Below are 18446 nucleotides of genomic sequence, written 5' to 3' on the forward strand. Positions count from 1 at the left end.
ACGGGGAACGGCAGCACTGGTTGGCGCATTACATAGCAGCGAAGTTGCCCAAGGAGACCCACAACGCTTGGGAGCACCACCAAGGGAGCGGTGCCACCGTTCCCACTTATAAGGATTTAGAATCGTTTTTGAATGATCGGCTGGTCATAATGGATGCGATCGAGAACCGAAGCTCGTCGTACGACTCCAATAATGGCCCAGGATCTGCCGACCCAGGCAAGAGAGTGCGAGTGCATAATGCACAGGAGCACTCAAGGCGCCCGAATAGCTCCTGTTATCACTGTAGCGGTGACCATATCCTGCGTCGTTGTGCCGCCTTTCTGGCCTTGGACTGCTATAAGAGGAAGGACATAGTCACCAGGGCGAAATTATGTATTAATTGTCTGAGTAAAGCACATGCGCTTTCCCGCTGTACCAGCAATAAGAGCTGCCAAATTTGTGGCCAGCGCCATCATACGCTGTTGCATTTCCCAGCATTGGCTCAGGACCGATCGTCAAGCCATACACCGCTGCATCCAGTTCGGTCTGCCGCGACGCATCCTGATGCAGCTGGGGAGACCGTACCTCAGCAGGGCCTACAGTCAACGTCGGGCCAGAATCCGGACGCATCTTACAGATGCTATTCAGCAACTTCGGCGAATGGGTCCTCCCGAAATGTGCTCCTCGCCACTGCTCGTATTGCCGTACGAAACCCGGTCAACGGGCTACGAGCGGTCATAAATGCTCTCATCGATCAAGGATCTGAGGCAACCATAGTTTCGGAGCACGTCGTACAGTCCCTGCATCTGAGACGGTGCAATACCCGAGCATCGATTTTTGGGGTGGGCCCAGGGGGCGGTCGTCGTTGCAAGTATACAGTTAATTTCGAAGTTAATAGTATTATTAATCCAAATTTTTCTCTAGAGGTTGATTCAGCATATGTTCTCAATTCAGTTACTTCCTGTCTGCCTAGCCTTAGCTTCACGCCGCAGCGTTGGAATCATATTCGAGGGCTCCCTCTGGCGGATCCGAGCTACGCCCGGTCGAAGAGAGTCGATCTCATCTTAGGAGCGGACATGTTGGCGCAAATCATGCTGCCAGACACCAGGATTGGATTGCCCGGCGAGCCTATAGCGCAGAATACACGCTTCGGATGGATTCTATCGGGACGTGCCGAAGGAGTAAGAGAAGCAACACAATTGCGCTGTCATCGAGTGCTGCTGGACACGGAGGCATTGCTGAAGCGTTTCTGTGAAGTCGAGTCAGTTCCTGATCGCCCTATAGCGACAGAGGGGGACCTCTGGTGCGAGTCGTTTTTTCAGGAGACCCACGTGCGTCGACCGGATGGCCGCTATGTGGTCAGGTTGCCTTTTAAAACCTATCTCGATCCGACCATGGTCTTGGGAAAGTCTCATCAGATGGCGCTTAATCGGTTTCTCCAGATGGAAAGGCGTCTGTCCAACAATCCAGACCGTTGGAGCAAATATGTGGATGAGATTGAGGAATACTTCGCGCTCGAGCAAATAGCGCCGGCAATGGGCAGTGAAAGCAGCACAGTAAGGAGTACGGCCGCGAACAGGCATGTAGCCTCTTGTGTACTTCCGCATCACGCTGTCTTTAAGAAGGAAATTCAGTCAACCAAACAGCGAATCGTCTTCGATGCCTCCTCAAGGACTAGCAATGGAAGATCTTTAAATGACATTTTGTGGACTGGGCCTACTCTTCAAAACGACATGTCTGCAGTCATTCTCAACTGGCGGAAATATCGTTTTGTTTTCACGGCGGATATACAGAAAATGTATCGGTGTATCGATGTTCACCCGGAAGACGCCCAATATCAGCGGATTTTATGGCGGGCGGCGGATGGGTCCATCAACGTTTATGCGTTGACAACGCTAACCTTCGGAACGGCTTCGGCACCCTTCATGGCGATCAGAGTCATTCAACAATTAGCGAAGGATGAGCGGTGTTCGTTTCCTAAGGCGGAAGAAGTATTAAGGGACGAGATCTACGTGGACGACATTCTTTCCGGTGGGCATACGATAGAAGATGCGGAGGATAAACGGGCCCAGGTATCGGGTGCTATAAAATCCGCTTGCATGGAGTTGCGGAAATGGTCCAGCAACGAAGAGAGCCTTTTGCAATCGATTCCGCCAGAGCATCAATGCAGTCGGACACCTCTGAACTGGGACGCTGCGGATCCGATCAAGGCATTAGGAATGTATTGGCTCCCCAATAAGGACTGCTTCAAATTTCAGGTCAATTTTGAGATACCACCTACTTTCACTAAGAGGACGATCCTGTCGAGCATAGCGAGGCTGTTCGACCCGCTAGGTCTCATCGCGCCAGTCATCATCTCGGGAAAGTTAATATTGAAGGAGGTAACCATGGCTAAGAAAACGCAGGACAACGGCGCTAGGACGGCTCTGGATTGGGACGACGAGGTTCCTAAGGCTCTTGCGTTGTCAACGCATAAACGTTGATGGACCCATTTACTTTTCATTCCGTTTTCGTTTTCGATTACCGGAGCAGGCTTGAGTATAGATTGTATATTTTTAAATGACCATTTTATTTTTTCGATAATCCACAATCACAAGGCTTAAAACAAAAAGTAATAAGCATTGCACAGTGGTTCCGTCAGAGGCCAAAAATCAAAAAAACGATTTGAAAATATTTCAATTAAATTTACACAGTTTGTCTCTAAAATGTCCAATCTACCAATTTGCAAACCGGTTTTCGCCGGAAACCCAACGGTACATTCTAAAAATAGAATCAAAAGCATGAAAACGTGTTCATTTCAACAGCGCATCGGAGCTGTGGTGAAATATTTCGAAGCAAAAGCGCACTTTAAATTTGACTGGTAACTGTTCAAGTTGATAAATTTATATTATTTAAAATGGATTTTGAAGCTCAAGGTATTTATTTTACTTTATGAAATTAATTTATACTAACTTGATATAAAATTAATAAAATCTAACTTGATATGTGAAACTTTTTTTTTTGTACCTGTTTTGTGTGTCTCAAATTTGTTTACCTAAAGTTTTAGTTGTGATCCCACACGATTCCAAATAAGGATTTTTTTTTTTATTTATCAGAGTTTTAAGATTTTAAATCGTTAAAAGTTAGGTGCGGAATGTTGCGGATGTATTTGTAATCGTTAATATGCTAACACGACTTCTTATTTTTTCAAGGTCAAATTTTGCCAGCGCCAATAATCCGGGTTGTGATAAAAAATCGGGAAAAAATGTTAAAAATAAAAACGTCACCTGAGTACCTCGGGGAATGTACCCTTTAGTGAATGCAATAACTTTTTTTAATATCGGATGTTTTTGTGGACAGTTACGATAGGATGTACACCGAAAACAAACTTTTTTTGTGGGGACTTAGGAGATTCGCTATTACTCGTAAGCATGTAAATATTTTTTAAAACAAAAATTAAAAAAAAAAAAATTGTTTATATGTTGTGTTATTATTTGGTACACTTGGCCCTCGCTTAACACGAACTCGGTCTTACACGGCTTCAAATTTGCTCCCATCCCCCTTTTAACACGCTAAAAACCTTGTTCTTAAACGATTGCAAAATATCGAAACAATCAAAAATTACTGATTTTTACAAGGAGCCACCAAAAAAGAAACCATGTTAAAACAAACTGGCTTTAACTATAAATGCCACCAAATGCATTTCATATTATGAATTATGAATTTTTAGTTATCAACTATGAATTAAAATTATGAATTGAAATTATGAATTAAAATTATGAATTATGAATTAAAATTATAATTTAAGAATTAAAATTATGAATTATGAATTAAAATGATGAATTATGAATTTAAAATTATGAACTATGAATTCAAATTATGAATTATGATATGAATAAAACATATGATATCCTTACTTTTTAACATTTTTTAGTTTCTATAAAATTTAACCTATTAATTAATTATAAGAAGCTACTTTTTTAATAAAATACCAACTTTTAAGTTTAAAAATATGAATAGTATGCTTTTATTAAAGGCATATACATACATAATAACTTTTGGTTAATTTTGAACAAATGTATGAAACTTTAATAAAAACATACCAAATTTGAACAATAAAAAATTTTTTTTGTTGCCAATTTTGAATTTTTAGAACGTAACCCCTTATTTTGTACTGAATCCATGTTTCGCTTAACACGATTTCGCTTAACACGAGGTTTTCTAGGAACGTAACCCCCGTGTTAAGCGAGGGCCAGGTGTATTTAATTCAATACGCTAATTTTAGCCGTTTCGTCACAACATTTTTTTTAAAAGTAGGCAGTTTTGTACCGAATTAACCTTACCCCCCGTTAAGCTGTGTACGTTTGTTGTTGGACAAATTAAATACACAATATATAAGTGAATATCTTTTTTTTTACTTTTGGGCACTTATATTTTACCAACGTTCTCATTAAGAGATCAAAAATTAAAAAATTAAAGTTAGGTCTTGGAAAAAAAATAATTTAATAAAAATTTTGTATGGGAGCTATAAGATATAGAGATCTGATTTTAACCAAAGTTGGTAGGAATATATAAACCTGTACCAAACATATAATCTGTAAAATTGGTTAAGATATTTTGAAAAACAAAAAAGTTTTTCATACTAAATGTTGATTTTTAACAGATTGTTCCTATGGCAGCTATATGATATAGATGAGCAATATGGCCAATTTTTTGTGGATATACTTAAACCATTTTTTTAGATTTTTTGTGAAAGTTTCATAGCGATAGCACATCTAGAAGTAATTATGGCCGCAGCTCCATACAAGCCGAACCACTGTGCATTGGTGACACAAACTGCGATTCTCGAAAGCTACTTTGTACCATATCCAGCAATCATAAAGGCTCAAATGATTTGGCTCAAATTTTCGTTTCGTGTTTGTAAATGCCAGAAGAAGGTTATCACATAAGAAAATTTTGGGAAACCCTTCTGGAAAAGTCGCTAGCGGCTCAACAGATGTACACACTGTTGTATGTACAATTCTGAAACACCCTGCAATTGATATTGATATTGATATCGATGAAATCGGTAAAAAAAATATTTAAACAAAAAAAAACGAGTTAACGAAGCATTACCAAAGTAAGCTTAAACAATTGGAAATAATGTCTGATGTTAGACAATTAAGACTTGGACGGCGTTCACGCAATGCAATAAGCTGTCAGAATTTCAGTAATAGTCGGACGCAAGAGGAACGTTCAGAAATCGACATGTGCCCAAAAGGTACAGCTTCACGCTGCACAAAGACCAACTCAAGCCCGATAAAATAATAGAGGAAGACGAACCGCAAATGAAAACTTGAATCGCGCTGCATTCGCATACAATTCTGAAACACCCTACAAAGATCATAGCTGCGTTGTTATTGGTTCATTGTCTGTCGTATGTCAGCGTTTTAATGCACTGAAGTTTTTATTGAAAACTCCCGGCTTATGCTGTGCAGGTGGCAAAATTAAATTGCCCGTTTTGGCTCATTTACCAGAGCCATTGTATTCGCTACTATAAGGAAATTCAGACCAATCAAACAGTTTCTTAAAGCTTGCACAAAAATATAACAGATGATTTCAAATTACGTGATTTGGAGCCGAGGTTGTTCATCAACCAGGCTACAATCCAAGTAATAAGGTAATGGCGTCTCTTTATTATCAAAATAAACAACTCCCATTTTTTCGAAATTGCATCCCAACATTCAGATTCAAGGGCAATTTCACCACCAAGCAAAACAAAGATCATAAATTCCTTCAGATCTATTTCATTGGTGATTCGGCAGTTGAACTTAAAAAAAAAAAAAAAAAAAAGTGAAATTATTGAACAATGGCAAAATCTTTTCCATGAGCACAATGAATTGGTCAGATTGTTCAAAACCGCAGCGCTGACAAAAAAACCCACTGGTAGCCATGCAAGACAATTTAACACTCCCACTATCAATGAAGTCGCGGTGTAGATTGTTGGCGAGAATGTGGAATCACGCGATATTGTTGTTAAGCGTCGGGATAATGGCCAATTGCAGCGAGCTTATGAGACTCATCAGTCATATGAAGCTCTTCAATACCCGTTGATGTTCTGTCGTGGAGAAGATGGGTATCACTTCAACATAAAGATGGTCAATCCAACTTCAGGTTTGTTTACAAGTCATCACGTCTTTTTGATTCTACAGCTAAGTTTGAATTCATTTTCTAGGAGAAGAAACGAATAAGAAGGTCAACTCTATGAATTTTTATGCGTATCGATTGATGATTCGACTAGATGTTGACAATCATCTGTTAAGATACCGCAGATTGTTTCAACAGTACTGTGTCGACATGTACGTCAAAGTAAAAACGGAACGTCTCAATTTCATTCGTTTTAATGAGTCGAAGTTGCGCTCAGACGAGTACATCCACTTGAGTGACGCCATCGCTACTGAAGGACACGCGGCCAATATCGGTTGTTTGACCATTCTCCCAGCTACGTATGTTGGAAGCCCGCGCCATATGCATGAGTACGCTCAAGATGCGATGACGTATGTCCGGAATTACGGGCGGCCGGATTTATTCATCACGTTCACATGCAATCCGAAATGGCCCGAAATTACTAATTTGTTGCTTCCAGGACAAACATGCAGCGATCGACCTGACATCACTGCACAAGTATTCAAGCAAAAGATCACAGTACTTATGGATTACATTGTTAAGCGGAAGGTTTTTGGTGCAGTTCGTTGTTGGATGTACTCGGTTGAGTGGCAGAAGCGTGGCTTACCACATGCGCACATTCTGCTCTGGATGTTTGACAAGATCCGACCAGATCATATTGATTCGATTATTTCAGCCGAAATACCAGATAAACAAACTGATCCCGAGCTGCATTCCATTATGACAACGAGCATTATCCATGGCCCTTGCGGAGTCCACAACCCAGAATCAGTATCAGAATCAGCATGGAAAACGGAAACTGCACAAAACGATTTCCCAGTCCGGTCACGGCTGAAACAGTGGAATAGATGGATATCTATTGTATAGGCGTCGTTCTCCAGATGATAAAGGCAAATGGATCGAATTAATGGTGAAACGTAACGAAACAAACGTAACAGTAATCGTGGATAACCGCTGGACCGTTCCATATTTCCCGCTTTTGTCGAAAACGTTCTCAACGCATTGCAATGTTGAGTACTGCAACTCTATCAAATCCATCAAATACGTTTGTAAATATGTGAATAAAGGGAGCGATATGGTGGTGTTTGGCATTACTGATCCGAATGCAAATGGCGAGGTGACGAAATTTCAACGACGCTACGTTGATTGTAACGAGGCTATTTGGCGGCTATTTTCATTTTCGATTCATGAACGTCACCCGACTGTCGTGCACTTATTGTAAAGACTCAGGCGAGATGTTGCTGCAAAACTCCGGCGCACGCGGATTTGCTCGGCTTCGCTCGTCGGCTATGGTGGTGGTGGTCTTGCCGGAATTTCGCTTTTGCCTTTTGCTACCAGTAACTATTAATTTTTTTGCGTGCAGCGACGAGAAAGGGGAAAGGGAAATCAAATTGTCACAACATATTTAAGGACGGGCTACTCTTCTCTCATCACAACATATCGGGCTTTGGATCCTCGGCTGTTGTTGAGGTCCTTCATCTGCCCTCCCTGCCTTGGCCATCTCATCCACACCTAACCATCTTCTTTGATGACCCCTTTAACAAACAATCACAGGCCTTACGGGGGCGACATGCTGGTGGAGGCAATAAAATTAAGGATCTTTAGAACATTATAAAAAAATTATTTATTTCCTAAGTAAAAATTAAAAACATATAAACGAAACATCAAACGTAAATTAAATGATATAATGCTGGACAATAAAACTACAAAATTTCCTATTATTATATTTTGGACTTTTGAGCCTTTAACAGTATTTAATTACTTTTACTTTTCTTCTTTTATATATTTTTTCCTAGTGAAGCCACGAAAGAAAACAATGAAACTTTGATTTTAATAAATTTAGTTTGGTCATTGGTAGTTAAGCACAGTGGGTCAAATCGATAAAAATGGTGGCAATTGCCTTGATAAAAACATTATTTTTTTCTTCTTTTTATTTCCTCTTTAATTTTCTTTTTGATATGGGGAAGCATTTGGCATTTATGTTCTTTGAAGACAATCCAAACTTTACACTCACCCTTGGCGCAAATCCATCGGCGAAAGCGCTTCCGACGAGGCTAGCTGCAGAGGAGGGGGGGAAACTGAGGAAAGAAATAAATGCCCTAACACTTCCGACAATTCATATGCAAAGGCGATTGTGCCACAATTGTTTTTCTTCCTCACACTTCTTTAATTGGCTCACCAAAAAAAAACATAAAAAAACAAATATAACACTAATTTAAACTTTTCACTAAATATAAACTAAATTACATTAATTATTTCGCGACATATAAATTTTTTATTTTTGTTTTTGCTTTCTTTTAATATTCTATTTTTTCGTGATTGTTCCGCGCTCCCGGCAAAATTATTCCTCGCTTAATCGAGCGGTACATTCGAACTAACTGCTCTGGAAATGGGGAGCGGGAAGCGAGAAAAGAAATAGGCCACCGATCAAGAAAAGAGTCGCCGCTTGACGCTGTTCATCCCGCTCTACGTCTTGCGGCTATTTCCCTATCCTAGGTTGCCTTGCCTGTTCCGAAACCAAAAAGCGAATGTTAAAACTGGGCGAAGTTTGGGGCAAAGGGGGTTGAGGGGCTCTTCTGCTCTCTTGCGCCGGCGCGCCAATGCTGTGGCCGCTTGGCGGTAAGCTGTAGCGTCGTTTTAGGCGGTCCGCTAATCCCGCTATTCCTCCTCTTCTCGCACAATTAGTGTCCGCCGCAACCAAAAAGGAAAATCCGCTTTTTATAAAGCGCCGGGCCCTGTATAAATTTTCACCTTTTAGCAACGAGTCACTTTTCTTTTCTTCACAGAAAAACTCACCCTAGGGGAACTCAGCGCTTGTTTGAGATATGGGTATTAACCCGTTGGCCTTCTTTTAACTCTGGATCTCGGCCAGCGCCAATGCACAAAAAAACAACCAATATATTCCACTCGCGAAAACTGATTATTTGTTTTATTAATTTTTTCTCCGAGATCGATTTGGTCCGCTCTGCCGCCAAGAATTAAATGCAAGCGAATCCCGCCTCGAATCCAGCGGGAACCCTCTCACTAACTCTCCCCCCTCCTTCGGGTCGCAGCCGATCGCTGACATTTACCCCCCGTTAGAGGTGGATTTCGCCAATTAGCTCCGCTCTGCACCTTTCCCTCTGCCACACTTGGGCTGCGCTAATACCCCCTAGATGGCGCCAGGAAAGTATCTTTGAGGTTCTGCGTCAGGCGTTACATTATCTGTACAGAACAGAGTACGCAGGACAACTTCTAATTTCACTCTTTACATTAACGAAGATATGTACAACAAAGCATTAATACGGATCGAAGACATGAGCATGCTCATGTCCGGCAGTCTACTATCGACATTGGGAATGCCTGCGCCAAATCGTTCAGTGCACGATACTTTCAATCGCGAATTTCAACGGGAGCAACACTACAATCAGAATAACCTGGCCAAAGAATTCGATAATGAAGGTTGTTGACGATGAATCGGGAAGCTTATACTTTATCGATGCTCCTGGTGGGACAAGCAAGACATTCGTCATTTCATTGATTCTGGCAACGATTCGGTCAAGATCACAAATTGCGTTGGCTGTTGCATCATCTGGCATTGCGGCTTCATTGTTGGAAGGCGATCGAACTGCACATTCCGCTTTGAAGATACCCATGAATCTTCTGACGGTTGACCAGCCAACGTGCACGATGAGCAAGAATTCAGCGACAGCGAAATTGATGCGAGAATGCAAAATCATCATTTGAGATGAATGCACGATGGCGCATAAACGACCTTTGGAGGCAGTTGACCGAACGATGAAGGATTTACGAGGTAATTCGAAACTATTTGGTGGGGCTTTGATATTGCTGCCCGGAGATTTTCTTCAAACGCTTTCCGTCATCCCGAAATCTACGGCTGCCGATGAAGTAATTGAATGCCTAAAATCGCAGAATGACCCATCCGCTGCTGAATTCTCGAGACAACTGCTGGCGCTCGGTAATGGTGAAATTCCTGTTGATGTTTCGATTGGACTAATATCGATCCCAACAAATTTTTTGGGAGTTCACATTATTGAATGAGGAACTCATCACAAAAGTGTTTCCCGACATTGCACAAAATTATACAAATCTCGATTGGATTAGTGAACGGGCAATACTAGCAGCGAAGAATAAGGACGTAGATAGTTTTAATTTCGTTATTCAAAGTCAAATCGCTTGAGAACTGCATTCATACAGATCCGTTGACATCGTGTCCGACGAGGATGAAGCGACCAACTATCCGACAGACTTTTTGAACTCACTGGATGTGCCAGGAACTCCGTCGCATAATTTGCAACTAAAGGTGGGATCAATTATTATAATGCTGCGGAATCTAAATCATCCGAGATTATGCAACGGTACGCGGTTGTCCGTTAAGAAACTAAGGAACAACGTGAAACAAACGTAGCCTGTTCGCGTGTAGGAAAGCCGTCATCATTATTTATTTTTGCACCGGATAACAAAACAAAAAATATTGTTTATCACATCGCTCTCCACTGATTTCGAGTCAAAAAAATGTCACAACAAATTTAAATTAGCCGTGTTCTATTATTACTCTGGGGCTATATTAAGTCGTGAAATTGGGGAGAGACAAAGTTCGCCGGGTCCTCTAGTTTTAATATATTTTTTATTTAACAAATTAACTTAATTTTTTAGTCAAAAATCGGGATTTTGACTTTAAAGTTTGATAAAAAATCGGGAAAAAATTTTAAAAATAAAAACGCTTCGTGAATACCTCGCTACACTTATCCTTTAACGAATGAGGTATAATTTCTTTAAAGCGGATCTTCTGTGGACTGTTAGGATGTACACCGCAAACCAAGCGACTCCCTATACCTCCTCTACCTCTAAATATTTTTATCAAAAACTGTTCAAATGTTATGTTATTATATGGTATTTAATTCGTTAAGCTAACTTTAGCCGTTTCGCCACAACTTTTTTTTTGCAAAGTGGGAATTTTTGCACCAAATCAACCTTGTCCGGGGAATAGGCTACAATTACATTGATAGCTTATACATTGGATTTTAAATCAACAAAAAAGTGAAGAAAATTTTTACAAGAACGACAAAAAAGCGCTTTCATTTTGTTATTTTTGATTGAATTTTGATTAAAGTAGCCTAAGGGGTTCCTTTTTTGGGCATGGGCTTACGTCGCCCTGTGTCTTGCTTCAGGACATGCTCTAAAAATTTTGAAATTTTTGCTAAATCATCTTTAAATTATGACAAATATATGTGACAAGTTTGAACTTTCTATGTAATATTTTTTGTCCACAAAAACCCTACTAACCACAATGGACCCTTAATTTATATTTATTATTATAATTAATGAACTCAACTGTTCAGCTTCACATCCATCATCTGAGGAACTAAAACTTAAACTTCTACTGCACTCCCAAATTGTAACAAAAGCTTTTTAATTGATAGTAAAAGGTAATCGAAAAAAGTGGCTGATTGCACGTAGGCAAATCAGCGTTTATCAGTAGCTTGATATTCGGTTGCTAGGCCTGAGATAAGCGGTAGCTTTGCACAAACAAATAAGACCGAAAAAAAAACTAAGAGAAAAAGAATACACTGGGAAATATTATAGATACATAGCTTACATGCGTAAATCGAACGCATTGTTGACAAAAATTTCAGAAGCCAGCTTAGCCTCTACAATGTGGGCACAGTACTCTCTCTCATTGCGCATATCCGCGACCTCCCTGTGAAATGTTCTACACGCGCACACAGCTGTTCCCGTTGCGAGCGTAGATCAGTTATCTCCTGCTCCAGGTTGGAGATTAAATTTTAAGTCAAGAATAGTTTACATCACGATTAGCACAACAAAGTTAATAATAATAATAAATAAAGATCAACCAATTGCCACAAATGCATGTGCGGCAGTATCGGGTTTACAGCAGTGTAGTGAGGAGAATAAAAAGAAACGAGACCGCGAAGCTAATACCAAGAATTCAAGTTCAAGCTAAGAGACATATAAAATCTGAGTTCAATGTCCACAATTAAACAAAGCAGTAATACGGTGTTTTTATAAATTATGATCAATAGGTATTAGATCAGCTTCGGCTAAGATATATAAACCTTATACAATATTTATAGTTGCAATAAAATATTTATTCAAACAGAAAACAAATAATATTCCAACAACACCCAATAATAAATACCTCGTGACATTTAATTATATATTTTAATAATATATAATTATGTAATTTAATTATAATATTAATATAAAGTATTAATAATGGAGCTGTAGAAGTTTTTCTGACAGTGTATATGAATTAAAAAAAAAACAAATGCAGATGTAGGGAATGAATGTATCCGGCTTAGCTCACTTACATGGTTCCCTAACTTTACCGAGATAGGTATTTTTGAGCGCCAATAACATCATGTCGGCGATCCCGTGCCGTGGTCTGTGTCCCCAACCGTGTGACTGCCGCGGTTATTATATGGTATTTAATTCGTTAAGCTAACTTAAGCCGTTTCGCCACAACTTTTTTTTTGCAAAGTGGGAATTTTTGCACCAAATCAACCTTGTCCGGGGAATAGGCTACAATTACATTGATAGCTTATACATTGGATTTTAAATCAACAAAAAAGTGAAGAAAATTTTTACAAGAACGACAAAAAAGCGCTTTCATTTTGTTATTTTTGATTGAATTTTGATTAAAGTAGCCTAAGGGGTTCCTTTTTTGGGCATGGGCTTACGTCGCCCTGTGTCTTGCTTCAGGACATGCTCTAAAAATTTTGAAATTTTTGCTAAATCATCTTTAAATTATGACAAATATATGTGACAAGTTTGAACTTTCTATGTAATATTTTTTGTCCACAAAAACCCTACTAACCACAATGGACCCTTAATTTATATTTATTATTATAATTAATGAACTCAACTGTTCAGCTTCACATCCATCATCTGAGGAACTAAAACTTAAACTTCTACTGCACTCCCAAATTGTAACAAAAGCTTTTTAATTGATAGTAAAAGGTAATCGAAAAAAGTGGCTGATTGCACGTAGGCAAATCAGCGTTTATCAGTAGCTTGATATTCGGTTGCTAGGCCTGAGATAAGGGGTAGCTTTGCACAAACAAATAAGACCGAAAAAAAAAACTAAGAGAAAAAGAATACACTGGGAAATATTATAGATACATAGCTTACATGCGTAAATCGAACGCATTGTTGACAAAAATTTCAGAAGCCAGCTTAGCCTCTACAGTGTGGGCACATTACTCTCTCTCATTGCGCATATCCGCGACCTCCCTGTGCAAATGTTCTACACGCGCACACAGCTGTTCCCGTTGCGAGCGTAGATCAGTTATCTCCTGCTCCAGGTTGGAGATTAAATTTTAAGTCAAGAATAGTTTACATCACGATTAGCACAACAAAGTTAATAATAATAATAAATAAAGATCAACCAATTGCCACAAATGCATGTGCGGCAGTATCGGGTTTACAGCAGTGTAGTGAGGAGAATAAAAAGAAACGAGACCGCGAAGCTAATACCAAGAATTCAAGTTCAAGCTAAGAGACATATAAAATCTGAGTTCAATGTCCACAATTAAACAAAGCAGTAATACGGTGTTTTTATAAATTATGATCAATAGGTATTAGATCAGCTTCGGGCATGGGCTTACGTCGCCCTGTGTCTTGCTTCAGGACATGCTCTAAAAATTTTGAAATTTTTGCTAAATCATCTTTAAATTATGACAAATATATGTGACAAGTTTGAACTTTCTATGTAATATTTTTTGTCCACAAAAACCCTACTAACCACAATGGACCCTTAATTTATATTTATTATTATAATTAATGAACTCAACTGTTCAGCTTCACATCCATCATCTGAGGAACTAAAACTTAAACTTCTACTGCACTCCCAAATTGTAACAAAAGCTTTTTAATTGATAGTAAAAGGTAATCGAAAAAAGTGGCTGATTGCACGTAGGCAAATCAGCGTTTATCAGTAGCTTGATATTCGGTTGCTAGGCCTGAGATAAGGGGTAGCTTTGCACAAACAAATAAGACCGAAAAAAAAAACTAAGAGAAAAAGAATACACTGGGAAATATTATAGATACATAGCTTACATGCGTAAATCGAACGCATTGTTGACAAAAATTTCAGAAGCCAGCTTAGCCTCTACAGTGTGGGCACATTACTCTCTCTCATTGCGCATATCCGCGACCTCCCTGTGCAAATGTTCTACACGCGCACACAGCTGTTCCCGTTGCGAGCGTAGATCAGTTATCTCCTGCTCCAGGTTGGAGATTAAATTTTAAGTCAAGAATAGTTTACATCACGATTAGCACAACAAAGTTAATAATAATAATAAATAAAGATCAACCAATTGCCACAAATGCATGTGCGGCAGTATCGGGTTTACAGCAGTGTAGTGAGGAGAATAAAAAGAAACGAGACCGCGAAGCTAATACCAAGAATTCAAGTTCAAGCTAAGAGACATATAAAATCTGAGTTCAATGTCCACAATTAAACAAAGCAGTAATACGGTGTTTTTATAAATTATGATCAATAGGTATTAGATCAGCTTCGGCTAAGATATATAAACCTTATACAATATTTATAGTTGCAATAAAATATTTATTCAAACAGAAAACAAATAATATTCCAACAACACGCAATAATAAATACCTCGTGACATTTAATTATATATTTTAATAATATATAATTATGTAATTTAATTATAATATTAATATAAAGTATTAATAATGGAGCTGTAGAAGTTTTTCTGACAGTGTATATGAATTAAAAAAAAACAAATGCAGATGTAGGGAATGAATGTATTCGGCTTAGCTCACTTACATGGTTCCCTAACTTTACCGAGATAGGTATTTTTGAGCGCCAATAACATCATGTCGGCGATCCCGTGCCGTGGTCTGTGTCCCCAACCGTGCGACTGCCGCGGTTATTATATGGTATTTAATTCGTTAAGCTAACTTAAGCCGTTTCGCCACAACTTTTTTTTTGCAAAGTGGGAATTTTTGCACCAAATCAACCTTGTCCGGGGAATAGGCTACAATTACATTGATAGCTTATACATTGGATTTTAAATCAACAATAAAGTGAAGAAAATTTTTACAAGAACGACAAAAAAGCGCTTTCATTTTGTTATTTTTGATTGAATTTTGATTAAAGTAGCCTAAGGGGTTCCTTTTTTGGGCATGGGCTTACGTCGCCCTGTGTCTTGCTTCAGGACATGCTCTAAAAATTTTGAAATTTTTGCTAAATCATCTTTAAATTATGACAAATATATGTGACAAGTTTGAACTTTCTATGTAATATTTTTTGTCCACAAAAACCCTACTAACCACAATGGACCCTTAATTTATATTTATTATTATAATTAATGAACTCAACTGTTCAGCTTCACATCCATCATCTGAGGAACTAAAACTTAAACTTCTACTGCACTCCCAAATTGTAACAAAAGCTTTTTAATTGATAGTAAAAGGTAATCGAAAAAAGTGGCTGATTGCACGTAGGCAAATCAGCGTTTATCAGTAGCTTGATATTCGGTTGCTAGGCCTGAGATAAGCGGTAGCTTTGCACAAACAAATAAGACCGAAAAAAAAAACGAAGAGAAAAAGAATACACTGGGAAATATTATAGATACATAGCTTACATGCGTAAATCGAACGCATTGTTGACAAAAATTTCAGAAGCCAGCTTAGCCTCTACAGTGTGGGCACATTACTCTCTCTCATTGCGCATATCCGCGACCTCCCTGTGCAAATGTTCTACACGCGCACACAGCTGTTCCCGTTGCGAGCGTAGATCAGTTATCTCCTGCTCCAGGTTGGAGATTAAATTTTAAGTCAAGAATAGTTTACATCACGATTAGCACAACAAAGTTAATAATAATAATAAATAAAGATCAACCAATTGCCACAAATGCATGTGCGGCAGTATCGGGTTTACAGCAGTGTAGTGAGGAGAATAAAAAGAAACGAGACCGCGAAGCTAATACCAAGAATTCAAGTTCAAGCTAAGAGACATATAAAATCTGAGTTCAATGTCCACAATTAAACAAAGCAGTAATACGGTGTTTTTATAAATTATGATCAATAGGTATTAGATCAGCTTCGGGCATGGGCTTACGTCGCCCTGTGTCTTGCTTCAGGACATGCTCTAAAAATTTTGAAATTTTTGCTAAATCATCTTTAAATTATGACAAATATATGTGACAAGTTTGAACTTTCTATGTAATATTTTTTGTCCACAAAAACCCTACTAACCACAATGGACCCTTAATTTATATTTATTATTATAATTAATGAACTCAACTGTTCAGCTTCACATCCATCATCTGAGGAACTAAAACTTAAACTTCTACTGCACTCCCAAATTGTAACAAAAGCTTTTTAATTGATAGTAAAAGGTAATCGAAAAAAGTGGCTGATTGCACGTAGGCAAATCAGCGTTTATCAGTAGCTTGATATTCGGTTGCTAGGCCTGAGATAAGGGGTAGCTTTGCACAAACAAATAAGACCGAAAAAAAAAACTAAGAGAAAAAGAATACACTGGGAAATATTATAGATACATAGCTTACATGCGTAAATCGAACGCATTGTTGACAAAAATTTCAGAAGCCAGCTTAGCCTCTACAGTGTGGGCACATTACTCTCTCTCATTGCGCATATCCGCGACCTCCCTGTGCAAATGTTCTACACGCGCACACAGCTGTTCCCGTTGCGAGCGTAGATCAGTTATCTCCTGCTCCAGGTTGGAGATTAAATTTTAAGTCAAGAATAGTTTACATCACGATTAGCACAACAAAGTTAATAATAATAATAAATAAAGATCAACCAATTGCCACAAATGCATGTGCGGCAGTATCGGGTTTACAGCAGTGTAGTGAGGAGAATAAAAAGAAACGAGACCGCGAAGCTAATACCAAGAATTCAAGTTCAAGCTAAGAGACATATAAAATCTGAGTTCAATGTCCACAATTAAACAAAGCAGTAATACGGTGTTTTTATAAATTATGATCAATAGGTATTAGATCAGCTTCGGCTAAGATATATAAACCTTATACAATATTTATAGTTGCAATAAAATATTTATTCAAACAGAAAACAAATAATATTCCAACAACACGCAATAATAAATACCTCGTGACATTTAATTATATATTTTAATAATATATAATTATGTAATTTAATTATAATATTAATATAAAGTATTAATAATGGAGCTGTAGAAGTTTTTCTGACAGTGTATATGAATTAAAAAAAAACAAATGCAGATGTAGGGAATGAATGTATTCGGCTTAGCTCACTTACATGGTTCCCTAACTTTACCGAGATAGGTATTTTTGAGCGCCAATAACATCATGTCGGCGATCCCGTGCCGTGGTCTGTGTCCCCAACCGTGCGACTGCCGCGGTTATTATATGGTATTTAATTCGTTAAGCTAACTTAAGCCGTTTCGCCACAACTTTTTTTTTGCAAAGTGGGAATTTTTGCACCAAATCAACCTTGTCCGGGGAATAGGCTACAATTACATTGATAGCTTATACATTGGATTTTAAATCAACAAAAAAGTGAAGAAAATTTTTACAAGAACGACAAAAAAGCGCTTTCATTTTGTTATTTTTGATTGAATTTTGATTAAAGTAGCCTAAGGGGTTCCTTTTTTGGGCATGGGCTTACGTCGCCCTGTGTCTTGCTTCAGGACATGCTCTAAAAATTTTGAAATTTTTGCTAAATCATCTTTAAATTATGACAAATATATGTGACAAGTTTGAACTTTCTATGTAATATTTTTTGTCCACAAAAACCCTACTAACCACAATGGACCCTTAATTTATATTTATTATTATAATTAATGAACTCAACTGTTCAGCTTCACATCCATCATCTGAGGAACTAAAACTTAAACTTCTACTGCACTCCCAAATTGTAACAAAAGCTTTTTAATTGATAGTAAAAGGTAATCGAAAAAAGTGGCTGATTGCACGTAGGCAAATCAGCGTTTATCAGTAGCTTGATATTCGGTTGCTAGGCCTGAGATAAGCGGTAGCTTTGCACAAACAAATAAGACCGAAAAAAAAAACTAAGAGAAAAAGAATACACTGGGAAATATTATAGATACATAGCTTACATGCGTAAATCGAACGCATTGTTGACAAAAATTTCAGAAGCCAGCTTAGCCTCTACAGTGTGGGCACATTACTCTCTCTCATTGCGCATATCCGCGACCTCCCTGTGCAAATGTTCTACACGCGCACACAGCTGTTCCCGTTGCGAGCGTAGATCAGTTATCTCCTGCTCCAGGTTGGAGATTAAATTTTAAGTCAAGAATAGTTTACATC

At 38.5% G+C, this 18446-nt stretch overlaps 2 protein-coding genes across 19 annotated transcripts in view; one reads left to right on the forward strand and one right to left on the reverse strand.

Moving 5' to 3' along the window:
• Positions 1 to 18446, reverse strand: part of LOC108081755 (transcriptional regulator ATRX homolog) — a 596348-nt gene that overhangs the window by 324859 nt on the left and 253043 nt on the right. The window lies entirely within an intron of this gene.
• LOC138927962 (uncharacterized) overlaps positions 1 to 18446 on the forward strand; it is a 65235-nt gene that overhangs the window by 24598 nt on the left and 22191 nt on the right. The window lies entirely within an intron of this gene.

This window comes from Drosophila kikkawai, chromosome 2R (assembly GCF_030179895.1).
Source record: "Drosophila kikkawai strain 14028-0561.14 chromosome 2R, DkikHiC1v2, whole genome shotgun sequence".
NCBI lineage: Eukaryota > Metazoa > Arthropoda > Insecta > Diptera > Drosophilidae > Drosophila > Drosophila kikkawai.